Raw genomic sequence first — 27,461 nt, 5'->3', positions numbered from 1 at the left:
TCCTACCTTCAGGCAGGATTACATGAAAGCAGCTCAGGCCCAACATGCGTAGTTCTTATTTTCACTGACAGGGAAGAAGAAAAAAACGTATGCATATGTGTCTACATGTGCGGCCTGTGTATTTTTTGTGCGTTTATTTATTTATTTAATTTGCATTTAGCCCAGAGTCCACGTGCTCTACCGTGAGCCTCTTTCCAAGGGTCTGTGTCTCCCTGTCTGAGAACAAATCATTAACGTCTTTCCACAAAACGTTTGAATATTATTATTAAAAATACTAGAGGAGGTCGGCCCTGTGGCGCAGCGGTTAAGTTTGCACATTCTGCTTCAGCGGCACGGGGTTCGCTGGTTTGGATCCTGGTGTGGACCTACGCACTGCTTGTCAGGCCATGCTGTGGCAGGAGTCCCACATATAAACAACAGGAACATGAGCACGGATGTTAGCTCAGGGCCAGTCTTCCTCAGCAAAAAAGAGGAGAATTGGCAGCAGATGTTAGCTCAGGGCTAATCTTCCTCAAAAAACAACAACAACAACAACAACAAAATACTAGACCAACCGGTTAGTCATATGATTATTAGATCCTACCTCTTATCCTATGCAAACATCAATCTCAGGTCAACTAAACATTTAAACGTAAAAGGCAAAACCACAGAACTTTGAGAGGTCTTACGAGCTCAGGGTCAGAAGGATTTTCTTGTGTTTTATTTATTTATTTATAAAAATATATATATAATAAAATACATACGAAATAGCTATATTTTTCATATATAAAAAATTTTTATAAACATATAAAATAGATTTATATATTTTTATATACTTACTATATAATACATAAAATATAATTGTATCTTATATAATGTATAAAATACACATTCTTTAATATATATTATTCTTTTATATAAGGAGACTACTAGATTCAACTATATTAAAGTTAATATGTTCTTGAGAATATACTAAAAATCACTGAACTGTACACTTTAAAAAGGTAAACGTAACGGCATGTGAATTATATCCCAATAAAGCTGTTATTTAAAAAAAACTCCCATAAAAGGATGCAAAAACTAGTCACAAAAGTAAGAGGAAAATATTTGAAACACATAACAACAATGGAATAGTACCTGGAATATATAAAAACTCCTATATATCAACAAGGAAAATGCAAACAGCCTAAACGGAAAATAGGCAAAAGACCCCAGGAGGCGTTTCACAGGAGAGGAAGCACAAATTGCTCACGAACATAGGAAAACATGCTCCACTTCGCTGGCAATCAGGGAATGCAAATTAAGATACACAATAAGACACCATTTCTTACCCACCAGACAAGTAAATTAACAGATATGATAATGTTAGGTTATGGTGTAGATAAGGAACACCAGAAACTCTAACACACTGCTTGTTAGAGGATAAACTGAAAAGCCAAGTGGAAAAAAGTTTCTCGGTGCCCATTACAACGAACATATCCATAACCAATGATAACAACTCCACTCCTGGTATACGTCTTAGGGCAAAGGTCAGCAAACTATGGCCCACAAGCTAAGAATAGTTTTTTACATCTTTAAAGGGTCGTAAAAAAAGAAGAAGAAGAAGAAAAACGTACAACAGAGACCACATGAGCCCTGCGAAGCCTAAAATATTTCCTAGCTGGTCATTGACAGAAAGTTTACTGACCCTCATTTTAAAGAAACTCGTGCACATTCTTAACACTGTGTTAAGAGACAGAGTGACACCCCGAAGGTCCATCAACAGGGGATTGGCTAAATCAATTGTGGGATATTCATACAACAGAATTCTATTCAGCAATGAAAATAAACCACAGCGAGAGGCAACATAATTTAATCTCCAAAATAACTAAGTGAAACAAGCAAGTCATAGGAAACAGAGTATGATTCCACTTACACAAAGTTACAAAACAAGCCCAACTCAGGACTTGGGGCTACACCCACGGGGAGTAAAGCTGTGGACCTGTGGCAGCATGACAACCGACGCTCGGCCTGGGAGCCACACTGCAGTCAGTCACTTGGACTGGCCAGGCAGCCAGCGCCGGTGAAGACACAGAGAGGCAATTCTGTGTACTGTCCACGATGATTTTAAGAATTTTGACAGAGGAAAAGAGAGGCATTTTAAGGCTATTGGGATCCTCCCAAAATATATCAAGCATCAGTGAAACAAACACTGATTAAAAGCTTAAGGTTCCTCAGTACAAAATATTTACTCTAATTTTAAGATATTTTTATATTCCTAATTACCTCATGTTGTAGCAAAAATAACTCCTTGGTATCTATTATCTCAAGAGAGCTTCAGATTTGGGTGTGGTTCTTTGATTATGTATTATTTACATACCAACTCCTGCCTTAAAGGATTTGAAGCAGCCTAAGTGATTTATAAGTTTATGAAGAAAAATGTACTAGACATAAGCAGAGCATGTGTTGTAACAGCAGCTCATTAAAATTACAACTAGATATCAATGTTATGTCTATGATCTTTAATCCCTCAAAGGCCATTTCTCTCCAAAAGAATAGCTCCTGGCACTAAAATAAATATTCTATAATCATTATTAATTGGGGATTTTTTTTCACTCCTCTCTTTTTTCCTCTAATGCATATAACTCTGTGTTTATCCATGTTATGGGTAAATAGCAAAACAACTATGATATCTTTAGATGTAATCAGAGGAAACGGGGTAAGGAGTCCTGGAAAAACAGCTGGAAAGTGCTAAGCCTTTAAAAAGAAACCAAATAAATCTGCTTTGCCAAACAAACATTTAAATAAAACAAAACAAAATCACTACACACACATTCAGAAAAAAAGTTAGCTTAACATGCCAGCAGAAAGGACCATGGATGCTAAGCTCTAACAAGGGCAAAGGAAAGTCATTACCAAAAATGTTAAAATGAAAGGCTTTAGACAAACTGAAGAGGTTCACTTGTCATCTTTAGGGGAAAAAAGTTAAATCAGCAAAGAAAAGTTTCTATCTTGGCAATAATACCTGGTCTATTTGCTTTTAGCTTTTTTGAGAAATCATTATATCAAATTCTTACTGTTCCCTCTTGAAATTCAATATGCTAAATTACTTTTACAAGTGGAGATTTATCAAAACTCTGTCAAGAACTGTGAAGGCTCTGAGATTTTATCCAACCTGTAAGGTAACAAGTTGTCCAGCCACATTTTCAAGGATGCTGTAAGAAGACACGAGTCTCCTGGGTCAGAAACGAAGGATTTTATTACTCGCAGCATAGCAAGCATCATGAGTTTCACGTTTAGTCACTTCTGTTTGATGCTTGAGTCCCCAGGGCTGCTATGAGGGGCTCAGGTGGATGCTGTGCTCGCAGCGGGTTTGCATCATACCTAAAGAACCCTGAGTTTGGGGAACATGAATTGTTCATAAGGGAGCCTTGCCTTGGAGGGAGACATTATCTTTATTATCTCAGACAGTATACAAACCTGCCCTTTGCTCTAAATGTAGACACTATCTCCATCTTCTAAGGCTGTTCACATTACAAACATCCTTGAAAAAATAGTTCAGAACAAAATGGCAGTTAGTGTTTCTGCTTGCAAGACATGCAGAAATGTGAGGGACGCTTCCCAATACTCTTCTTTAAAATAAAAAACCAAAAGCAAAACCTGTGAAGACTTTGATTGAAACTGAATTGCATTTATAGATTAATGTGGGGAAAGACTGCATCCTGTCTATATGGAGTTTCTCAATCCAAGAACACTGCATGTCCTTCCATTTATTTAGGTCTTTCACATGTTTCAATAAAGTTTTATAATTCTCTTCAGAAACACCTTTCCTACCTTTATGAGGGACTATTCTTGAGTCCTTTGTAGCTTCCTTTGCTAATGTAAATGGTATTTTTGTATTATTTGAAACAGTCTAAAACAATTATCCACTTCTCCCTGGTTTACAGAAACACAATGATGATAAATCTCACAATCCTTCTGAACTGCCTCCCAGCTAACTTCTGGAACTCCCTCTCTGCTTTATCAATCAATAGCATTCCACAAATTTTCAGCGAGTACCTTACTATAAGTCCTTGGGGTAGACTATAAAAACAGTTAAGCGTTCATGGAGTTCTTTCTTACTACGTGCCAGGTACTATACCAATGCTTTCTATGTACCAGCTCTTTTCTCTCTCAAAACACTCTAAGAGATAAATTCTGTTACTTAGGTGAGGACAATGAAACAGCATACGTAACTTGCCCAAGATCACACGCTGGACACTGGAAGAACATGATGAATGCCCTCAAGGAATTTCCAGTCTAGCCTTAAGATTTATACATGCATGAACATTTCAGTTCCTGCCTAACAGTGACTTTCCTCTCCAGGAGGCAGTTTCTGTGATTGGCTGAAATGTCGCTGTGGACCTCAAGTCAGGAGACTTAGGGTGAAGTCCTGCCAACAGCCTCCTAGCTTTTTCATACGTGCAGGCATGAAATGTACCTGCTTTAAGCCTGCATTTTCAATGCCACAAAGAAAATGCTGATTGCTCTATCAATTTCGCAGGCTTAGAAGGGGGAAGCGAGTAAGAAAATGGTAGCAAATTGTGTAAAATATCATAAAATGTAGGTAATTAAAGTGTAAATAGTCATAAAAATGCAGGTATTGATCCTTACTCTCCGATTCTAGGCCGTGGCTATATAATGACATCCATCCATCTTATTTTTATCTTCAGTTCATTTCAGATCAATTAGAAAATATTTGGTTGACTACTGTAGACTAGATTTAATGCTACACTGGGGAAATAAACATTAATAAGATGTGATGTCTGCCTTCAAGGAACTCATAGTCCAATGGCAGAAAGAGAGACCACTAGTCAGGCAATTACAATAGAGAGTGAGCTGTTCTTCAAAAGGGATAGGATAGAGCATTACAGGAATGTAAACAAGGGACAGCTAAACCAGATTCATCTGGGGTGGCTGGACAATCCGGGTCAGCTGCTCAGAGAAAAGGGCACCTGGAGAGCGAAGCAGAACTTAGTCATTTAGGGGATTCAGGAGGGAGTTTACACGGTCTCAGGCCCCATTTGAGGAACTTTGAGTTGATGTCTAACCAGAACACACTAGTGTAAGAAATGGGCTGGACTGACCATCAGGGACCACATCACTAAAGACTGTGTTTGTGACGCTAAGGAGTTAGCACTCTTTCCTGGAGACCACAATCAGAAAACTCAATATAGGATTTTAAAGAATGACAAGAACAAATCTGCATACTAGATAATTCTCCCTGGCACCAGGATGGAAAATAATATAGTTCTGGTTAAGTCTGGTAGAATGGAGACCAGTTAGAAGACTCTAAAAATAATATTGGGCCATATGTCATCCAGATGATAATACTCTAAACTAGGAGACTGGCAGAGGGATTTGAAATTAAAAGGCAGATTCAATATTCAATAGATAGAGTGTACAAACCTTGGTGGCCAAGGGCTATAAAGAGTGAGGCTTAAAGAGGCATCCAGATGACTTCTGTTTTATTTGCCTCATCTATTGGATGGGAGACGGTAAGCAAGGCAAAGCCTACAGGAAGAGATAGATGTGGCAGAAGGAAGCAGGTGGGGGCAGACCGGTGAGCTGGGTATCCAAACATGTTCAGTTAGAATATCACACAGCAAACACTCATTTTTGCATCAGGCACCAAAGGGGAACTCCGAAGGAAGCACTAAACACAATTCATTTCCTCTATAATCTGGTTGAGAATGTACATATATGACTAAACGGTTCATGGCAGTACTTGATAAACGATAGAGTCAATGAAACCTTCAACAGTGAATGGCGAATTTTATCAATGAGTTGTACCATGACAGTTGTATCCTAGATCACAGAGTGAAGCAAAAAACTCTGACAATTGTAGTTTGGACATCTGTCGGAATAAAAATAAATCCATTTATGAATATTAAAACAAACTTTCTACAATGAGGCTTCAGAGAAAGACATTTATTCTGAATACAATTTTATCTTTGTCAAATATGACAAATCCATAGAATCTTTGCACCTCAGAGCAAAGGGGTTTCTAAAAGTCAATCAACTAACCATCAACTCTCGATGTCCCTATACAGATTCAGCAATATTAGCTGGTTCCAAAATTTTACACCTTGTCACGGAACTGACTTGACAACTGCAGCAGTGTTACAACTTTGTAAATTAAGTCCATCACTTAGCAGCACGCTTTTCCCAGCATCACACAGAAAAGACAACGAAGAAAACTATTTCTCAAGTCAAGTCAATGGTATATACCATTTTACCGAAGTCAGAGGGGCACGGGATCTGATTTAATAATTCACTCTTTCATCCATAACTGACCTTTTCAAAACCAGTGTCTACGCCTTTGGTGGCGAGCTTCAATGGGAGCGATCCCAGGATCACAGAGGGAGGGAAGCATGGAGCACGACTTCTTTCAGATCTCCCTGCAAACCCCAACTCAGAGACTTCCTGGCTTCGTGACTCAGGCAAGTTGCACCACCACTTCAACTGGATTTCCGCTCTTACAACGCGGGAATTGTGAGGCCTTAATGAGATACATTCATGCGGCTGAAAAATACTTGGTTTTCAATAAACATTTAATGAACGAGGCCTCCAAGACATATATTGAACAAGCAAAACAGAAAACAAAGATGATGATACGCTAACAAGACACAGCCTTTTGGCACCATGAAAACTACCTACAGGGAAACAGAACGGACTGTACAGCTGACCTGAGGCTGCCCCAGGTAGTCATCCCTCCTCAGCCGGTGAGCCAGGAGTCACGATGCTGCGGAAGCCTGAGAGGGATGGCCTAGCACAATTAAATTTTAAAAAGGCCTGTGGGTGGTCACAAAGTCTAGAAATCCGTGAATACATGTAACAAATGCTATGTCAATATTACTTTACAATACACTATGTGTTCCAGAACATATATGTCTATTGTTTCCAGACTTTACAGAAAACCTACATAATCAACACCTAAATGCTTTCACTATAATCACCAAGTCACTCTCTCCCCCTGTGCAAACCCACCCTTCTTTAAACTGCAGTTAGACCTTTAGTTTTCTTTTCCTTTCAAGATTGTCACTAAAGTTCCTTTTTCACTTATAGACAAATGCGGGCACAGATGGGGAGGGCATTTGCTTTCACAATATGATGCCTTGTCTTGTATGCTATATCCCCAGAGGTGGCCCTCAACCCACCTTACACCATTAATGATGGAAATGAGACTGACCGCCAACACCAAGCAAGAAAACATCCCCCTGGGAAAACCTGTACACGAGACCTTAGTCAGCCCCATACGCAGCAATAGAAGCTGATGGCTGCCGATGAAACCAACCTCAGGAAGGGGTGTTCATCTAATGTTCTAAAACCACGAAAGCAGCCATCTATGCTGTGACAATCATGGTGGGATGTGTAAACAGAAAGGCCTGCCTCTCCCCGGCCAATTCTGCAGACACAACTGTCAGGCTTCGGGGGAGAGAGAGTCCTTCACCACTTACAGGAAGCTCATTCGAATTGGTTCATGCCTGAGGCAGGCAATTCACAGCTGGAGTCTAGTGTGGAAGGTGGCTTATGTCTTAGAGGATGCCACCCTACAGCTCACAGCTGTCCTCCCCTTGGCCCACTTCAGGGGGCTCAAGGGAGGGGGTGTGGCAGTGTAGGACAGGAGGTACCCAACCCTTGGAGAATATTTTCTTGCCCTTTTTTCAGGCTCTTCTTCTCTATATATTCCCTGGGGGGGATGTGTGGGTGTGTTAGGGACTGAACTGTGTTTCCCCAAAACTCGTATGTTGAAGTCCTAATCCCAGTGCCCCAGAAGGTGACTGGATCTAGAGCAAGGGTATTCACAGAGGTCATTAAGTTAAAATGAGGTCATTAGGGTGGGCCCTCATCCAACATGACAGGTGTCCTTAGACAAGAGGAGATTAGGACACACAGAGTGACTCCAGGGACCCATGCACAGAGGGACGATGATGGGAAGAGGCAGCAAGAGGATGGCCATCTGCAAGCCCAGGAGAGAGACCTCAGAGGAAGCCGGCCCTGCTGACATGGTGGTCTTGACTTCTAGCCTCCAGAACAGTGAGAAAATAAGTGTCTGTTGTTAAAGCCACATAGCCTCTGATATTTTGTTATGGGAGCCCTAAGAAACCAAGACAGGATGTCTTCCTAAACGTCACACCAACCTAAACCTTATGAAATTAAATCTTGCAGATAAATACGTTCAATACCCTATCCACAGAAGAAAACAAAGCTGGAAGCTCCCTGACACTTTCAGATCGGGGCAGGCAGGGAATTTATTTAAGTAAACGTGTTTTCAAGCCAGTGTGCTCCATACTCAGCAACCCTCCGCCATCTCTTCAACATCATTTTTACAACTCTTGCTTCAAGAGCCACTTAAGAAATAAATGATTCATGGCAACTGAAAGCACGATAATTTTTCGTGAGACACAATGGTTGGGTTTCTAGGTCTACGGATGATAAAAAACCGCTACCCCTTAGCCCTCTTAACTTCTTTTATGGAAAATAAGGCAAAGAGAGATGGATAAAAATCAAACCTCTCCTTTGCAATATATATTGTCCTCCTAGGACTTACAATTCTACCTTTGAGGAACAAAAGTAAACTTCTCCTTCAGAAAAGAAAAGCTAGCAAAAATGCACATTTTGGGTTCTCTCTTAAAATACGATGTACTGAGTCCTGGATTTGAGAGAAGGATGGTGTTCATTCATAAGACACATTAGCCCGCAAAGGTTTTCTGAACTCTGCAGGGCCGGCCTTCCCATTCCCACGCAGGCAGGACTATCCACCACAAGGGGCACACTGCTTTGCCAGTTGTAACATGCAGCAGCCGCGCGACATTGGGCCAGATGCTTAATCACACTGAGCCTGTTTCCTAATCCGTAATCTACGGAAAATACACATCTTTACGGGGTTGCTGTGAGAATTAAGTGGGATATTAAAATAGCAACACAGTCCTTAGCCACAATATTTCTCAAAAATTGGTCCGTGGACTCTGTGCATCCTGGAGACACCTGGAGGTTTAATAAAGACTTGGGCCCCGCTCCACATCCCTAGACCAGGATGGGGTGTGGAAATCGGCGTTTGTAACAAGCATTTTAACAAGTGAATTAAGACAGGCGTCCTCAACAGGCTGTCACGCCCAATCTAGGTCTAGACAGAGGACAGAAGAGGAGCCCACAATCAGCATTGTAGCATCAAGTGGGCATGCTGCCTGTTCTGCTCTCAGCAGGGACCCTGGTTCCAGGATCTGGGCTCCAGCCCGAGGCCCCAGTGTCCCTGTCTCTGGTTCCAGTTCACCTTTTGTCCTGATCCAAAGAGATCTTGCTGAGATACAAATCTGGCCACGCTGCTTCCTGCTCCAGAGCACCCAGCCTCAACTCTCCGCCCTCCTGTCTCCTCCAACCTCCTGAGTCTGCTCTGTCCGGGCTGGTCTCTGAATTCCAGCCAGCCAGGGTTGTTTCCTTCACACTTCAGCTTAAACGACACCTCTTCATGGGGGCTCTCCCCAACTGCCCATCACTCCCAATGACATAAATATATTTACTTCTCTGCCTAGAACCCAACACCTGCTGATGTTCCCTTGTTGATGTGGCTGTGTCCCCCCTAGACAGTGAGAGTAGGCAGCTGGCGTGCTGCTCTATCCACTGCCTCCGACAGCACCCGGCACACAGCAGGAGCTCAACAAACGTATGCTGCATGGGTGAACATCTTAATGAACGACTGGCACACACCACTGCCAGCCCCAGCAAGGTTCTCACACTGTACGCATGAGGCTGACTGATGGAAAAGTTGCGTTTCCTTTTTTTTTTTTTTTGAGGAAGATTAGCCCTGAGCTAACATCTGCTACCAATCCTCCTCTTTTTGCTGATGAAGACTGGCCCTGAGCTAACATCCGTGCCCATCTTCCTCTACTTTATATGTGGGATGCCTACCATAGCATGGCTGGATGAGCAGTGCCATGTCCACACCCAGGATGTGAACCATCGAACCCCGGGCCACCAAAGAGGAACGTGTGCACTTAACCACTGTGCCACTGGGCCGGCCCAAAAGTTGCGTTTCTTACCACGCAACAGGACGACTGAGGGGCAGAATTTGCTTTGTGCAATATCTGTGCTCAGGGGAAAGTGTTACAGAAACACAATTCCTGTAAACTGACCCCATAAAACTAAAGAAAGCCGGCCTTTAAATCATTCCTCTACGTCCATGCTAGTTTGTAAAGGGGAGAATTTCTTCTTTATTTGTTTTGCACAACTGGATTTTCTATAAATTTCACACAGGATGTCCTTGAAACAGCTGTTCATACTTGTTATTAATACCAAAATCGCCTCACTTAAAGTTTCCTATTTACAGTTAAAAATAAAAGGATTGGGGCCAGCCTGGTGGTGCAGGAGTTACGTTCGCACATTCCGCTTCGGCAGCCCGGGGTTTGCTGGTTCGGATGCTGGGTGCGGACACAGCATCGCTTGGCACGCCATGCTGTGGTAGGTGTCCCACACATAAAGTAGAGGAAGATGGGCATGGATGTTAGCTCAGGGCCAGTCTTCCTCAGCAAAAAGAGGAGGATTGGCAGCAGATGTTAGCTCAGGGCTGATCTTCCTCAAAAAAGAAATAAATAAATAATAAATAAATAAATAAATAAAGGATTGTCTTTGGAGCACGATGTCCCTAACAGAGAGCTCTGTAAACTTGCTCATGGTATCAGCGTTGTCCATCCCTCTAGGCTGTGGACAACGAAGCACATCGAAGGCCCTGTGCTGCTTTCTGGAAACAGACGAGCCTTCTGACCACAGAGGTTCTAGAGAAGAAGCTCTAGAAAGAGGGCTCTCTGAATGCATTTCTGTCCAACTTCTGAGTTCTTCATTGTGTAAGCAAGGATTTCAGAGACCCAAAGATATATTAAGAATAAAAGAAAACTATGAATAGATGACAATTCAATTTTAGCAGTGGCCTCCCCTCTCCCGCTCATCCAGCAAAATTAGACTCCGCACACTAGTTTCCCGGCAAAGACCCTGCCACCCATCCTTCTCACGAGGGAAAAGCAAAGTGAAAAGCTCCACGTCGGAACATTACTGGTTCTCCTGTGTGTGTCAGGACGACGAGTGAGTTTCAAGGGAGCTAACAGTAGAGGAGGACAGAGGGCGCGTGGCTTCGGCTTATAGAGCGTTACAGAAAGGAAAAATGGAAAGAGTTGGTTGCAAGGCAGGAGGCCCAAGTTAGGAAAGGACAATCAGGCCCCTGGTGGCCAGGCTCAGGAGGAGATAAGTACACGCTTCGCCTGAAATGGTTTCTCGCCTGCTGGGGGCACGTGGATGCCTGGGATTTACTGATAAGATCACAGTGCAAGGGGGAGAAGCTGTCACACCAGCTGGGCGGGTGTAGGTGCCACTTACAGAAACCCATTCTCCTGAGCTGAAACTGAAAGTAAACCGAGAAATGAGGGAGCCTTGTGGTTGTTTAATTCCTTCCCATCCTTTTTCAAACATCCCCGCTCCTCTTTCCACAATGGCTTACTACCTACTACAAGACAGGTATCCCGCCTCTAAATTAGTGGTTCTCAGCGATGATGGCTGCATCACCTGGGGAAGCTTTCAAAAACCACCACAGTCAAGGCCCCCCCAGGGCATGTTAATCAGAATCACTGGGGGCGGGCCCTGGGCATCACTAAGGGTTAAACCTCCCCAGATAATGCTCCTATGCAGCCAGCATGGAGAGCCACTGCTCTAAAGGTAGCTGGCCAGAAAGCGGGTGAGAGAGAAAGGAGCACGGAGTGGGTGGGGGACATATTTAAATGAGGAAGGGAGTGGCAGCAGTGACCAGGTGAGGCCCTGTGGACTGTCAGCTCTTTCACAACAGGAAATGTGGTAACGAGAAGAAACGTGTGCAAACTCAGGAAGACACTTGGAGAGAGAAGACAGTTGCAAAACCAAGACACGGCAGGTTCAGCTCTTTCAAGTTGGGAGATGAGAGAGGAAATACTTGCGAAGAGGTTGCAAGACCTGCGAGAAGGCTGCCGCTGGAGCTGGAGTAGGAGGCAGGTGTCAACTAAGACACCTCGGACGAGTCTGGATAGGAAGGGCGGGGTGCATACTTCCACTCCCAGACGGCTGAAAGGCCATGGTTCAATGTCTTCTCCCATTGATGGTTCGCCTTTAGATGGAAATTCTGGTGTCACACTTAAAGCAATTAAGAAGTTTTAAAAAAGGAGGTTGCAAATAATAGCAACACAGTCCCTAGACATGCTCCCCAGTGCCTATCAAACATCCAGAACTATGACCGCAGTCACTCGGCTGACCTCTGGCTCACATTGCTCTTTGGGAACTTATTACCGCCTTGACAATGTTTTGAGTCCTCAGAAGGTAAAATTCTCGGATGTCTCTATAAACATACAACTTTTCTTTGATGCAGGTGTTAACACTACACTCTCTTTCCTTTGATTTGCAGAAATTGGGTCCCCTTGCTCGTAAATGGGTACCACAATCCATAGCATGTTCTGCCTAAGTAACCTGGTCACGAGAGAGTGCATGCTCACCTGCAACTGAAGCAAGTTTTACACATTGATCAAAACATGCATTCACATTCATGACGGGCCTATAGCTCCCTAGGAATGCCACGGAAAAGCAGTTAAAACTCACTGCTACACAGTTACAATTATCTGAGTCCCATGGTCGGAATCTGGAAATTAACAAAGATGTGAAATTTATGGTTAAAAGGCTAACAAGGCTTGCCAAATACCATTAGGCAAATTATATAAGATGATTATGGAGAATTTTTAAGAATTTGGAACAAGTCTGAAATGCCTCGCTTTGGGAAGCTGTCTTACTTCTAAGTTGGGAGTCCAGTAAATAACTCTGTGCCATTTTCTCCATGTCTTTATCTTTCTTGAATTCTAAATATCTTTATCTCAAGAAAATTTACTCTAGTGGATTCTTTACTCTGGTTTTCATCTCTTCCTAGAGCTGTTTAGTCTCACTGCCCAAGACATGGGATGGGTGTGAAGGTTAGCAAGCAGGAATCTGGGGCTACTTGGAAATGACAGCTGGCATTACCTTTGAATTTTTCTCCAAAGACATCTTTTTGACCCAACAAAACTGTCTTCATCTTCCGGGGCCCTAGGGCCTAGGAGGGCTGGAGCAGATGAACATGGCTATAAACCAGGCCTATAGCAGAGAGGTGAAACCAAAACCACAAGAGAATGTAGGTCTGGCTGGCCATAACACATCCATACTTGGCCTTCATCCACCAAAACGGAACAGCTAACTTGGCATTTTGTCAAGTCTGATGGGAAGCTAATGAAGTGAAAGAAAGACAAGTACACCCATGGCTAACTTACAGGAAGTGTGTATGTGGCAGAGGAGATGGGGCCGTGGGAGCTGGAAAGAGGATGGGACAATTATTTCACATTTAATATCCTGGGAGACATTGGAACAGATTTACAAACCTTTATCCACAATTTTCAAATGCAAAACGTTCTGAAAACAGAGTTTCTTTGTTACTTTGCCACCAAATGAATTTGCTCTAAAAACTGACCTGACCTGACATCAGGTGATTTCGTCTTTTTCCTATCCAACTAAACGTGAATATTCATCCACTTTGCTACAGAAATTATTGTGTTTCTTGAATGCCATGGGAGTATTCCATAAGATACAGTATATAAACTGTATTACCTTTCTAAAAGCTGAATTCTGAAAGACATTTGGCCCCAAAGGGTCTGGCTAAGGGATTGTGACGAGGACACAACTCCCCAGACAGGTGAGTTCTCCAGATTTAACCCTTTTGTAGCTTTCCCACATCAGGCTTCTCCTTCGCCACATTTTCCACTTTATTAGTCTGAGAATTTGGAAACTAAGAGTACGACAACCTGCATGGTAGCGTGTGTCTGGGACAGGTAATATGACAAATATAAACATGACACTGATCTTCAAAAAGATCTCAAACTATATTTTTATTGTAAAAATTAATATTCCCAATTAAATGTCCACAGATTTTGCCAAAAGGCTGGCAGTGGGAATGTGGAGTGACCACCAATGGGCACAAGGGATCTTTTGGGGTGACAGAAAAGTCCTAAAACTGGATTGTGATGATAGTTCCATAATTCTGTAAGTTTACTAAAAATCAGTGAATTGTACACTTAAAAGAGAAGACTCTTATAGCATGTAAATTACACCTCAGTGAGGATGTTAAAAAACCAATATCCTAAATTTCTAAAGCAATACTTTTTATGGCAACATCTCCTCTTTTTTCCTGATGTTTCAAATTAATACCAGTTCAAATGGGGGAAGATATGGGCAATAAATGGGACTCATTCCTGATTATTATGAGAAAATAAGAAATTTCACTCACAAACGACTAATTTTACAGCTCGATAGAGAACATGATTTTTTCGAGATCTTCCCCTGTACTTAGCAAATGAAATCGAATTTATTTCTATTTTAACATGTTATGCACACCTCTCTAATTACAGCATGTGTCCCATCAAACAGTATTTTATTTATCAGTCATCTTGCAAAGAGAGCGTAAGGTCCCGAGGGCCAGGACTAGGTCAGTCTTCCCTGTATTTTCAGGACCCAGTAGGTACTCAATGAATCATTACACTGAATGCAATGATTCCTTCACCAGAACCATTTATCACATTTCCATTGGCTTGAACAACAGAAAGCAAATTAAACAGACATGCCCCACCTTCTAGATCAACCTCAGCACTGTTGCCATTTTAGCCTAATAGCTCTTCCCTGCGCAGGGCTGTTTTGTGCACTGTAGAATGTGTCACAGCATCCCTGACTTCTACTCACAACATGCCTGCCGGTAGTGCCCCGTTTCCAGTTGTGACAACCAAAAATGTCTTCAGACATTGCCAAATGTCCCCTGGGGGGTCAAAGTCACCCCTGGTTGAGAACCACAGCTCTAAACAGAAAGCGCATAAGACAGATCAAACCAAACCAACAACACTTTTCACATTATCACTTCCTGGAGCCGGTGAGAACGGCAAGAAAGAAAAAGCACACAACTAGCAAATGATGATTCTCTGACCACAGGCCTTGGCACATTATGGGGAGAAGAAAAAGAGAGAACCTCTGTTTACCCTCCTTGTAACTGCAGAGACACAAAGGGCTTAATCTAATGCAAGACACAGTTTTCAGGACAGGTGGAGCTGGGAAAATACTCAAGGATCCAAATGCCAAATGGCCCATGGCTATAAAAGCAGCATGCTCATTGCCAGCGCGGGGCTGTTTATTATGAACTGTATCTAGGAGAACAATTCTGAAAATGCTATTGAATATTTATTAAAAGAAAAGATCTATAATAATTCAGGTCCTGACATGCTACTATCAGCGAATCACTCAGCCAGTTGGAAGGGTTAAGAACTGTGGTGGCAGAAACCATTAAATTAAGCGTACGCTTAATACTTCAGTGTTTTTTCTCAACAACCATCATGTTTAGCAATCCTGTTCCAAACATCCCAGCACAAAGCCTGAAAAGCCGCTATTTGCATTATATGCTTTTAGCAAGACTCCACACTTCTTCGCTTCAATTCTACTTGGAGATACTCAGCATTTCACACTGACGTTAAAGTTCAAGATGCACATTTTGGGCAAGCTGGCCACTACATAATAAAGCAAAGAAAAAATATTCTTGACACTATCCAAATATGTTTAAATATTTATCAAGATTTCTAATACTTCAAAGCAACTTTTTTATTTAGGAAAACAAAGAAGTACACTTTTAACCTCAACATCAAATGACGATAAATGACGACATTCTCGTTTTCAACTACTTCTATATTTCTTACAAATTTATGACGTATAAGAAAAAGCTACAGTAGGCAGTTACGTGTCAATTCCTAACATCTGAAAAGAAAGCATATCTTTTTTTTTTTAAAGATTTTATTTTTTTCTTTTTTCCCCCAAAGCCCCCCAGTACATGGTTGTATATTCTTCGTTGTGGGTCCTTCTAGTTGTGGCATGTGGGACACTGCCTCAGCGTGGTTTGGTGAGCAGTGCCATGTCCGCGCCCAGGATTCGAACCAACGAAACACTGGGCCGCCTGCAGCTGAGCGCGCGAACTTAACCACTTGGCCACGGGGCCAGCCCCAAGAAAGCATATCTTTTTAAATTGTTTGTAAAAATATTTTTATTTTTCTCTGTGTGCCTGCTGGTCAACACAAGCAGGTTTCGGACTCTGAAATTAATCAGGTAATTCCTAAACCCGCTAAGAGAGAGAACGTACACAATATGCAAAAGCTCTCTATTCAATCAAGCCCTAACTGTACACATAATTATGGTATTCAAATTAGAGTACTAATTTAGACATGTTCCATCATGTCAAGTATACACTAACGTAAAAGTTTCTGAATAAAATTTAATAGGAAGAAAAAAGATGTAAAGAAAACTTAATTACTCTTTTTAGAAAATGAAAACTCCTAGTACATAATATTAAAATATACACTCATGGAAACATTAGTAGGAAATGCAGCTTAATTCTTCATCTTGGTAGTGAGTAATAAACACAGTACTGTCAGATCACCTCAACAGATTACTAACTCTGTGCCCTGGATTATCATATTTGCATTTGGATGACATTGGGACACATCAGGCATGAAATGGCCAAATTAATTTTCATTTTACTTCATTTGCGTTTCCTCACATACTATTATAAATACAAAATGCAAAAATATATAAAATACCATATTACTTTATATTGTTATTTAAATTTTCATACGCAAACATTATAATTTCTAAACTATCCTAGGCGAGGCTACCACAATGTACGATGTGTAACGATAATTACTAGAACTAAGAGAGTTACTTAACCTTTTTATAAAACTTTCAAAAATTTATAAATGTATGGTCATTTAAAAAAATCAGCACCTAGGGGCTGGCCCTGTGGCCCAGTGGTTAAGTTCGCGCGCTCCGCTGCAGGCGGCCCAGTGTTTCGTTGGTTTGAATCCTGGGCGCGGACACGGCACTGCTCATCAAACCACGCTGAGGCAGCGTCCCACATACCACAACTAGAAGAACCCACAACGAAGAATATACAACTATGTACCGGGGGCTTTGGGGAGAAAAAGGAAAAAATAAAATCTTAAAAAAAAAAAAAAAAATCAGCACCTATAACAAAAGATCAACCAACTCAATGTCACAAGTGGATAAGCCCTTTTGGATTCAACGTTTCCTACTAAAGCTAAAACGTCAAATTGGCCCCATGAAGCTTGAAATTGAGATTTTAGGATAAGCACTAGCACCAACATTTTGCTACTTGCTAGAAATTGCTTTCATCTGGAAATTGCCAGTTAGTAAGGCTCATAGAAATTTTTTGCAAAATAAGAAAATGTAGCATCATAGATTTTTCAAACAGCCATAAAATTCCATGCATATTTCATGATTCTAACATTACTGTATATGAATAGCTAACACTTGCTCTAACAGCAGCAAAATTAGGTAAATCATAATTTTAGGATATCAGGAGCCAAAAGACAAGTTGTAAAACTAAAATTAACCCTTTAGATTTATCCTGCATCATTTTACACTGCTTAAGAAAAAGACAAATGCTTTAATACTTTTGCAATAAATGAGTAACATAATAGCCACTTTGGCAAGATATAGCAAGCTGCATCATAGAACATATCTGGAGAATTCAAGAAGGATAGTATAAACAGAAAAACAACAGTTTAAACTTCCTTTGGCTGATTTTTATTTCACATGTATGCACACATACATGTATGCACAGAATGCTTCTCACATTGCAGCAACTGGAAAACAAATTTCCATTGTATCACCAACAGCAAGTCGAACTACAATAATTTTGCAGTTTAAACTATTGAATCCTTTTTGTTTTATAACAGATGCTTTTTAAAAGTTTTTAAGATGACAGAAAAAGATGTTCATTTTGTCAAATAAGAGTTGCCCCTCATCTAACTTAATCACATATATTTGCATAAATAACCTGTGGTCCATCAAATATAGAGACTGTGGCCAACACAGTTTCTATGGTTGGTGCCTGAGAAGACTAATAAAAAAAATCTCTTAAATATTTCACCCCCTTATCTTTCCTTAGTTGCTATTCATGAAGGCACAGGGAACATGGTGGGGTGCTAAGAATCCCCAATTTTAAGTCAGAACGCAGCTCTACCATTTACTAGCTGTGCTATCAACGAGCAGATTTCTGAACCCTCTATCTCAGCTCCCTCTTCTCTATCCTGGGAGCAATTCTACCTTTAGATCAAAATTAAAGGACTGAAATGCATGACATTAACGAAAACACATGGCAATTACTTCCATCATCCCCAAATACTCCAGTTTGTCTATAACAGAACAAGGCCTGTTTTTATAAGACAAGTGAAAATGATAGGAAACTGTCCTCAACATATCTCAAATAAACCAATGAGCCAAAAGGCTCATTAATAACTATAAAAGGATTGGTTCAAGGGTCCAAATCCTCTGAAAATGCTATGGCCATGATAAAAGCTTAGTTTTTGTAAACTGTCAAATAATGCGACATTTGTCACTTTCCCTTTTGGTGTGCTCATTCAATGACACAACGAGACATACCCATTATGAAGAACCAAGCACCTTATGCACCAACAAAGTGATTCTTCCATTCTTCCCACTTTCCCAAGTGCTCATGTCCTGCTGTCAACGAAGGAGAGAAATTAACGGAAAAGGAAAATGAGAAATGACAATTCTATTCAATAGGCAGCTTGAGACCCAGGATCATGCTTTATTCATGATTTTATTTCTTATTTCTTTCCCTTACCTCCATCCCCACTCATCTTCCACATAGTAGGTCTTCATGTTTTTTGACAGGCACTGAAATCTATATGAGAAATAGCCACCATCATCTGTGTAGACACAAGCAACTTAACAGTCAGACCTGTCCCTTTGCTCTCTGCCTTGCCTTTCTATTTCTTTCCTTTTGTCACCTGGCTCCCATTCCATCCAGCAGCTCCTTCCGCTTTGCCTCTGGCTTCTGCCACTTTGTGTCCTAGGACTTGTCAAAAACTGCTCTCACTTAATCTTACTATTCCATCTGCTCATCTTCTGCCTGCCACCTTGGCCTTCATCTTTTTTTCCATTCCACGCATTCTCCCTGGCAGCTCACAACCTCAAAAGCAACTTCAAATACACCAAAGACTTGCAAACCTATATTTCCAGCTCAGCCTCTGTCTTGAATTCCAGAACCACAGGCTGGAACAACTGTCAACTGAATCTCAAGCCTGGAGGTCCCTCTGGTGCCTCACATTACATAAATCCACACCTGAATTAGTCATCTTCCCCTGCGCGCTGCGCCATCTTCTGTATTCACCATCATGAGCAGTGGCACCTCTGTGCATTCAATTACCCAAGCCAGAGACCTGGGGGTCATCCTTAAAGTCACCATGCCCTCCCTACTTCTCCCCTCCTCCTCCTCTCCCAACTCTATCAGTCTCAGTTCAGACCTCAAATCCACACCAGGATTCAAGAGTTTTTTTACGCAACTTCTCTTTTCCACTCCCCCATCCTCACACCCCATCCATTCTCTACCATACACCCAGAGCGATCACTCTAAAAGAACACCCCAAAGTGATCAACTTCACCTGGACCAAATACAGCTCACAAGACCCTCCTGAAAGTGGCTCCAGCCTCTGCTCTCCATCTTCAGGCTCATCACTGCCCCTGATGTGCACCAGCGACATGGAACGACCAGCTGTTCCACAGACGCTCGGCTGTCTTTAGTGCCTTCACTGCACTGTCTTCCCTGGTTCCTCTGCTCAGAATGGTTTCTGCCAGCCCACTCCCATCCTCAGCTGCCTAGTCCCTGCTGACTCGCTCTTCCAGACTCAGCTCTAGCCCTACGTCCTAAGGGAAAGTCATCCCTTGGAGTCAGGTGGCCCTGGCAGAGCTTGGCATCCTCTATGCACTCGTTGCAACTGCTGCTCAGCATCTTTTCCCCTCATGGGACTGAGATTTTGGAGGGCAGTGAGAGGAATCTTCTTACACCCGAGGTTTCTTCATCCAACAACATGCCTGGTATCATATCACTATATATCCGGTGAACGCATAAATGAGGAAACATCACTCCAGGCAAATGTGCGAGCTGCCAGTGACGGATTACATGTGAATTAGAAGTTCACGGCTCTCCTTAGAAAGTGTCGGGGACAAAATAATAAGGCCACTTGGGCTGCAATTCCCAAGTGCTGAATGCAGAGGTTGTGGTGTTCCTGTGTGTAGCTATGTGACAGATTGGCTTTTTGTTTTAAGTAAAAGAAAAATCATTGTCTTGTGTGGTTTTATTGCCTCTGACTTACAACACGAGCTGCCTCGACATTCAAGATTCCCAGTAGCTTCAGCAGGTTGAACCACAATGGGGGTGAGGGAGGAAGGAGCAGAGTTAGGGGTAAAGGGCAGGAGTGAGCAGAAGCAACATTAACAGTAATGATGGAACCACAAATGCAATGACGCCTGAGGACTCCCCTGATCACCGTTCATTCCTCAGAGAATAAATGCACAGAAAGGCTACCTGGGGCTCCCCAAAGACCAAAACGACAGACGACAGCACTGCTGACTCAGTCGCACCTTTTCAGAACATCAGTTGAAGCTGATCACTTGTGAATGAACATATGACGTGGTATGTAGGGTTTGGGTTCTACAAAATGGCAGAGGAAGCTACAAAGCCACTGCTGATCAATTAAAAAAAACATTTTTTTCGTTACTTGCCTACTTCGTAAAGTTCAGAGGGTTTCAAGGGCCCTGTATTTTAAGCAAAGGCCCCCAGTTAGGCCAAATTTCCCTGTCCTCTGTAATGAAGGCTACTTGAAGAAAATTGAATTTTTCACAAGTATTTAGTCACTCACAGGTTTGAAAATTGTACAGTCTTATAAAATGAAGGAGGGGGAGTGGTTGGGACATCAACACGATATGCTAAAGTCTTATAACAAGAATAACTAAAACCCCAAGGGATACGAAGAACTTATTGAACAAATGTCAGCTCCACCATAAAACTAAAAAATGGGGGGGTGGGCGGAGGGGAGGGTCTTGAAAATATTATCAGTTCATTTTAACTTCTGTCCTTTTACTCTGCACTTGTCCTGGCCTGAGAATATAGCACAGACACAGAAGACGGATACAACGTTCCTATTTGTAGACAGCCCACTTGAATCTTACTTGTTAGACAGACATATTCATTTACTTTAAAAACCACAGTCGCATTGTGAATAACACATGACACTGTTGGAGTAATGTTCCTTACTGATACCTTTTTGATTTATTTTTATTATTTCTTTAAAGGTATGCTTTATTGGTGAGGAAGATTGGCCCTGAGCTAACATCTCTTGCTAATCTTCCCTTTTTTTCCTCTCCCCAAAGCCCCAGCACATAGTTGTACATCCTAGTTATAGGTCATTCTAGTTCTTCTACGTGAGATGCTGCCACAGCATGGCTTGATGAGCGGTGTGTAGGTCCATGCTCAGGATCTGAACTGGTGAAACCCAGGATGCCAAAGGAGAGCGTGCAAATGTAACCACTCAGCCATGGGGCCGGTACCTTTTTGTGATTTAAATACATCTTTTTTTTTAAATCACCCGAGAAAATCTCAGGTCTCTGCACTTCCCTTTCTTTAACGAGAGAATAACGCAAGTCCCTGACCCCAAACACAGCTAAAGGGAACGTGCGTCTCCAGGGCGTCCCATTATCAGTTGGAGACTCTGTGTTTCCTATTTCACAATGCTAACATGTGGGGTTCTTTTCTGAGCTCGTTGCATGAACTTACAGGAAGTTCTTCTCTACAAAGACAAGGAGATGACACTATCTGTGCAGTCATTGTCAGCTGCTGGCCCTGGGCAAGAAGGTGGGCACCCGCCTCTCCACCATCCCATCAGCCCTATCCCAGGGTCACTGTGGGGACCACATGAGACAAGACAGAGTTATCCTGAGAAGCACAAATATAGCACCTACACAACACAGTCCAACTATCAGGAAGGCTGCAAAATCGGAGGCAGGAGAATGCTCTGTAAGGAGGCCCGGCCTCGTCAGATGGCCCTGAGCTCCAGCCATGGCTCCAAAATTCACTAGTGTAACCTTTGACATGTACCCTGGGCCCTCAGTCTCTACTTCTGCAAAAGAAAGGATAATAAAGTAACTATCACATAAGGTCACTACGAGGATTAAAGTAAATTCTGTATGTAAAGTTCTTAGCAGGGCAGACAGCACGTGGTAAGCGCTGCGTGTTCACTAGTCATTCCAATTCTTATCCAGAAAGCACGACCAGTAAGGACCAGAAATGTGGCAGATAAATCATGCTCAGAGCCATCTTCCTCCTAAACCCACCCAAGGTCTCCAACTCAGCGATGTCCCATCCTTGAGGGACCATCTCTGTCATGTTGTATAGGAACTGCTTGCTTGTATAACAGAAATTTCTATAACACCCCAACTCATCTCTCACGGACATATGACACAAGAGATATAGAAATATTATCAGCTCCTGACTCCCCAAGCCCAAAGCGAAGATAATTCAAAATAGTAGATATGAGTGGGGAGAGGAAACAATCTTCACTCACTTACGTCCATATTAAAATTAGCTTATATTTCTTGTCCATGTTGACAGCAAGGGAAAGCTGGCTGTCAGAGGAAAGCTAGTTGGAGATTTAGAAGTGGCCACAGATAAGCCAATATATAGATAGCACAGACAAGAAAGAAAACAGAACTATATGTAAGTTCTGAAGAATTAGTTAAAAGTGTATTATGGACCCAGCTCAAGTCGCAAAAATTGATCAGGGAAAATTTTACTACAGAATAACCCAAAAACAGAGGAGCATTTGAAATGTAAGTACTGATTAAAAGGGAATATCTGTACGCTGAAAAGGAGGGATAAAACTGAAATAGAAGCTATCTCAGAGAGTTGTGGAAAGACTCAGCTGATGGCAAAGACTTTTTTTGGCACACAGTGTCTGGTACTGTGTCCCCAGGCACACTAAGGCCCTCTCCCAGGGAGTTTTAATTTTATTTTTAATTGAGATATAATCCACATATAACATTATATTAATTTCAGGTACACAACATAAGGAATCATTATTTGTATATACTGCAAAATGATCACCACATTAAATCTAGTTAACATCCATCCATCACCACATACAGTTACTTGTGATGAGAACTTTTAAGATCTACTCTCTTAGAAAGTTTCAAATATGCAATACAGTGCTATTAACTACAGTTACTATGCTGTACAGAGAGTTTTGATATATATATAATTTTTTTTGGTGAGGAAGATTGGCCCTGAGCTAACATCTGTTGCTAATCTTCCTCTTTTTGCTTGAGGAAGACTGTTGCTGAGCTAACATCTGTGCCAATCTTCCTCTGTATGTGGGATGCTGCCACAGCATGGCTTGATTAGCGGTGTGTAGGTCTGTGCCTGGGATCCAAACCCACGAACCCTGGGCTGCTGATGCAGAGTGTGCCAACTTAACCACTATCCCACTGGGCTGCCCAGAGAGTTTTGATTTTAAAAAAGGAAAGCCAACTTAGAACAGCCGCCTTGGGGTACCTTTCAGTGGTAGGACGCATTAGCTAAGAGGTTGAATGAAATACTAAATCAGTCTGTGAGCAGTCTGTTGCCTGTGTGCCTTATCCAGTAATTAAATTTTACTATTTAGAAAATAAAGTAAATATTTACCAAAGGGTGGGAACACCATGTGGTATCTGGACGGTAACCTGAGAAAGCCACAAAAAGAGCCGTGGCCTCTCAAGCATTCCCAACCTCTGGAAGTCAGGTGACAAGTGCAACAGCCTATGGACCAGACTTCTAACAAAGTACTGTTCACCCAGGGCCCTGGAAGCTACTTCCCACAACACTGGTACTAAGGCCTCGAGGCAGCACGCTTATTTAATGTGGAGGACACATTATTTCCATTTCTGAATACACAGTACAACATGCACCAGAGTGCAAGGCCTCTCCCTCCCTCTGGGAGTTCCCCAGTGGGGACCGAATTCACACCCAGGGATGGCTGTGGATCCGTTACTGCTGCTCGTGGTGGTTTCCGAGGCTGCGTGGATGGCTGCAGCTACATCTGCAGGCAGGAAACGGCCCGCGGAGCACTGTCCTCGGGGGTGAACTGTGACATCATACCAACTTTTTTTCTTGACTCATGGCATATATGAATAGGGAAGTGAAAAGCAACTGAAGCCACTTCAAACTGAAGGGGAAAACTCACTTCACCTGCTGGGGCCTCTGCCACTTGCTAGGGTAGGCAAGTTATTTACCAACGATGTGACAATAATAATAGCTCCCGGTCATGGAGAGCTATGTTGTGAATGCTGCTGAGTACTTTGCATAACTTAATGCTTAACTTGAATTTCCTCATCTATAAATGAAAGATGATGACGCACCTATTTCATTATGTTATTATGAGGATTAAAGAATAGGTGGAAAAAGCACTTTCAAGTCGAGGCGGCACGATCAAAAAGATCCGAAACAGACAGACATGGGTTAAAATCTCAACTCCGATTTCCACTATTTGATCTCATGGAGCTTCAGTTTCCTCACCTCCAGAGTGGAGATGAAGCCACCCACGCCAGCGAGGAACCGAGGGAGACAGTAAGCCAAACCCCAGCTGTCTGCATCACTGGGAGGTGTTCAATTATTACTTGTACCTCACTCCTATTATACACATGAACTGCTTCTCTTCTCCGTCGGCAGCCATTCAGTGTCTGTAGTATCCAAAGATGCGTGTCCTTCCACAACAATGATACTGTCACACAGTCTGATACGCCAGACACGGGTTGAACAGCTTCATGTCTATGAACTCATTTAGTCCTCACCACAATCCAGGGAGGTAGGTGCTACTCTTATTCCCATTTTACAGATAAAGACACCGAGGCACACAGTCTAGGTAACCTGCCCAGATTCAAAAAGATGGTACCAGAGCCGGCAGCCCGGGCTACCCAGTCTGTCCTTGTAACAATGATGCAAAAGTGCTTTTGGGGGTCAACTTGTTGGAGATTTCATGCTTTGATTTATCTCTTGTAAAGATCAGCAATGGATGGTCTCACCGACCACAATGTGTTGACTTGACTACCTTTTCAACCTTTGAAATACCATTTTGTGTATTTGCTTAGAATTCTTTAAAAAACTATGACACGTTTTAAAATGAGGTGCCTATAACTAGTTCATCTCGTTCTATATGCTGGAATAACATAAATGTCCTTTTTCTCTCAAGACGACCTATATAAATCTTACATTAAAATACACTCCTGAGTTTTGGGTTAAACAATTATTACACGTCCAAATTAAAAAATTAGGGCAGCCTTAATGTCATCTGTTTTGTTAAATTAATGACTTCTATACCAAATAATCTGAATATTCTCCTTATTTCTAATGTCCACTGTTTTAACAGTCACTGCAGTACCGTATGGTATTTCAAAGTATTCCTTTTACAAATTTAATCAACTCCAATATTAAATATCAGTGATGACAATCTATTGCTCTGCTTTAAAGGAAGCTCTAGGGGACCAATAAGAAAGAAAGGTTAAAGAATTCTATCCTTCAAAGTGCGACAGGACAGCTACCTATAAATCATGCTCTTTCTTTATTAAGATAATTAAGCCCATTGGTACACTTCACTTGCAGACTTTTAACTCTCAACAATTGTCAGGCAGGAACAATTTCCACTTTTTCTAAAACAAAGGGGATGTGTTCAGAAGGGGTCCCTCTGCAAGCTCTCTGCACAATGCACGCTATTTTAAAACATGATTTATGTGTCTAATTCCTGAAGCTGCCTTGGAAAATATACTGGGCTTTTCCCCGCATGCTCCCTATTAGGACAAGACTCTCCAATTTGAAGAGCGCACTCTGTTTCAGACTACAGGCCGCTATATCATGTCAGCATTTTCATTAAATTCTGTTCAAGCTGGACCTTCCACAAATAGAATGGAAAGCCACAGCTGCAGCCACTGCAGAGACAGAGTTCTCCCGACGGGCGCTTACATAAGAGGCGCAGGACAGTCAGGGCGAAGGAAACACAAGTGTCATCCTCTGAATCCTATTCCTTTAGGACTAGCCCGCATTCTTCAAGTGCATGAAATCACACACACAGAATGGATTTCTCATTTTATTTGTCTTATAGCACAAAACGCTGGATTGACGTGTAAGTTTTTTCCCTTAAAGGACTGGGATCCAATTATTGGAAACGTTGGCAACTTCTGCCTAGAGGAAGAGCAAAGTGGGATGCGCGGGAAGCTTGGAGGCCTGGGAAGGGAAGGCTTAGCTCCATCCCCAAAGATCCACCGCATCCAGGAATACGACAGGAGTCACTCCCCTGAGGACTTAGGATAAAGGTGACAAGACTCTGCACGCACCCCCAACCCCCCCAACACACACCCCCCCCGAGTCAAGAAGCTGGGCATGTGCCGTCAGCAGCAGCCGAGATGCCCTGAGAGCACCTGTCCTCTCCCTGCACATCGCCACCGGCACGGCCGTCAGAGGCCGGAGCCCCCGCCCGGACCGCAGCCTCTCCCCGCGGCCGCGGCCGCTCTCCGCACCCGAACTCCCGCAGCTGGAGCCCTGCGACCGAGAGGGGCCGCCCCCTCTTCCCACGACAGGCAGATGCTGAAAACCAGCCTCGCCTTCCCCGGCTCCCTGCAACTTCGGAAACTACGGTCAACTTACCGGGACGCGGAGACAGGGCGCCTTCGGGGGGCCGTGCTGCCCCAGCCGCCTCGCTCCGCCGTGCCCGGCGCGGGGACCTGGGCAGGGCGCAGCGCCCGGCGGCGGCGGCGACAGCGGCGGCGAGCGCGGCTGCACCGGCGCGCGGCCCCGGACGGCGGCGCTCCGAGCGCCCGCGCGCGGCTCGGGCTCGGGCTCGGCGGGGATCGCGGCCCCGGCAGGACGGCGGCAAGCGCAGAGCCGAGGCGCTGGCACCCGCACAGCCGCAGCGCGCTCCGGGCGCCGGGTCACATCGCGGGCGGCCGGGCTCCGCCGGCCCGCAGAGCGCCCTCGCCGCCGCGCCGCGAGAATGACAGCCGCCGAGGCCGGGCGGCCGGGCGGGCGCGGGGCGCCAGTGCGCATGAGCCCGGCCCGCTGCGGCACGTCACCCGGAGGGAGGAGGGGGGAGGAGGGAGGAGGAGGAGGGAGGAGGCGGAGGGAGAAGGGAGGCAGCGGCGGGGAGGGAGGGAAGGAGGGAGGGAAGGAGGGAGGGGGCGCGCCGGGCGGGGCCGGGCGGGGGGCACCCGGGCGCAGCGCCCTGCCCGCGCGCCCAGGGTGTACAGGAAGTCTCCCGCCTCGGAGGAGCTGAACCTCCAGCTGTGTGGGTGAACTTGTTTGTCTCCAGAGCCCATTGTCCCTTAAGAACCACTGTTTACTCTCAACCGTCTTTAGGACGCCGGGCAGGCCCGCAAAAGCCGGTGCAACTCAGGTTATCGCTGAACCTGGAAGGGCTGCGCTTTAGGGACAGTGGCCTTCCGCCTGGGCTGGACAGGAAAATACCTTGGGCAGCTTGTAAGAGCCCTTTGCCCCGGCC

The 27,461-nt window shown here is 43.5% G+C and overlaps 1 protein-coding gene across 6 annotated transcripts in view; it reads right to left on the bottom strand.

Annotated features, from left to right (window-relative positions):
* Positions 1-26,751, bottom strand: part of PAG1 (phosphoprotein membrane anchor with glycosphingolipid microdomains 1) — a 129,737-nt gene extending 102,986 nt beyond the window's left edge. For 3 of the 6 annotated variants that reach the window (XM_023648395.2, XM_023648393.2, XM_023648394.2), the window contains exon 1: positions 26,612-26,751. The gene's annotated coding sequence lies outside the window, so the exon portion shown is untranslated. Of the gene's footprint in view, positions 1-18,522; positions 18,576-26,611 lie in introns of those variants that run through there. The other 3 variants (XM_070221396.1, XM_070221395.1, XM_070221394.1) reach the window with 2 other exon arrangements.
* Positions 26,752-27,461: the final 710 nt, after the last annotated feature.

This window comes from Equus caballus, chromosome 9 (assembly GCF_041296265.1).
Source record: "Equus caballus isolate H_3958 breed thoroughbred chromosome 9, TB-T2T, whole genome shotgun sequence".
NCBI lineage: Eukaryota > Metazoa > Chordata > Mammalia > Perissodactyla > Equidae > Equus > Equus caballus.
Note: the sequence above shows the minus strand (reverse complement) of the source record. Positions and strands in the feature narration are given on the sequence as shown.